Below are 1,137 nucleotides of genomic sequence, written 5' to 3' on the forward strand. Positions count from 1 at the left end.
GTTGACCAGGATGGTCTCGATCTCTTGACCTCGTGATCCACCTGCCTCAGCCTCCCAAAGTGCTGGGATTACAGGCGTGAGCCACCGCGCCCGGCTCTTTAAATTATTAATAAGATTGAATACCTGTTAATGTATTTATAGGCCAGTGATATTTATTTTCATGTGAGCTTACTGTTCATGTGCTTGGTTCATTTTTCTTTTTAATTTGTTGCTTTTTTTTTCCCCCCTCATTGATTTCTTTCTTTTAGAGATGGAATCTTGCTATCTTGCCCAGGCTGGCCTAAAACTCCTGGAATCAAGCAATACTCCTGCCTCAGCTTCCTGAGTATCTGCATTGATTTTTAAGTTCTTACACCTTAAGATATTCCTTTGTTGAATATGTTGAAAGTATTTTTCCTAGTTTGTCATTTTGTCTTTGACTTTCCCTGTACTTCATTTTTCCTTGCAGAAAGATTTAATTTTTATGTAGACAAATATAAATCCTTTCTTTTTTGGGCTTAAAAATTTTGTTTCTTGCTTAGAAAGCCCTTGCCCTCTCAAATAATATTTTAAGATAAAAAAAAAAGTATTCCCCATTTTCTTTTAATGCTCATGTTTTTATTTTAATTAGAAAATACACCCAGCACTTTGGGAGGCTGAGGCAGGCAGATCGCTTGAGGCCAGGAGTTCAAGACCAGCCTGACCAACATGGCAAAACCCTGTCTGTACTAAAAATACAAAGAAAAATATTAGCTGGGTGTGGTGGCACATGCCTAGAATTCTAGCTACTCAGGAGGCTAAGGCTTGAGAATCCTTTGGACCCAGGAGGCGGAGGTTGTAGTGAGGCAGGATTGTACCACTGCACTCCAGCCTGGGTGACGAAGAGAGACTGCCTCAGGAAACAAAAATGCAGAAAAGATGGGAAAATATTAAGTGTTCATGAAACAACCATCTAGAATGAACACATTTTTTTTATGAGAAATTAAAATATCTTGTTGAATCTTTGATCTGTATGGTGACAGTTGGAATGTGAGGACTGAGCATGGGATCCAGCTTCCCCTGTCTGGCAGCCGTGTCTTTAGATGCCAGTTAGTCATTAGTCCATCATTTCCCCATCCTTTGAAACGCTGGATTGGGTTTTTTTTTTTTTTGAGACGG

At 39.6% G+C, this 1,137-nt stretch overlaps 1 protein-coding gene across 1 annotated transcript in view; it reads left to right on the forward strand.

Annotated features, from left to right (window-relative positions):
* Positions 1-1,137, forward strand: part of MRPL46 (mitochondrial ribosomal protein L46) — a 9,734-nt gene that overhangs the window by 7,477 nt on the left and 1,120 nt on the right. The gene's annotated exons all lie outside the window — the stretch shown is intronic.

The sequence above is a fragment of the Cebus imitator genome, unplaced genomic scaffold (assembly GCF_001604975.1).
Source record: "Cebus imitator isolate Cc_AM_T3 unplaced genomic scaffold, Cebus_imitator-1.0 Scaffold348, whole genome shotgun sequence".
Taxonomy (NCBI): Eukaryota; Metazoa; Chordata; class Mammalia; order Primates; family Cebidae; genus Cebus; species Cebus imitator.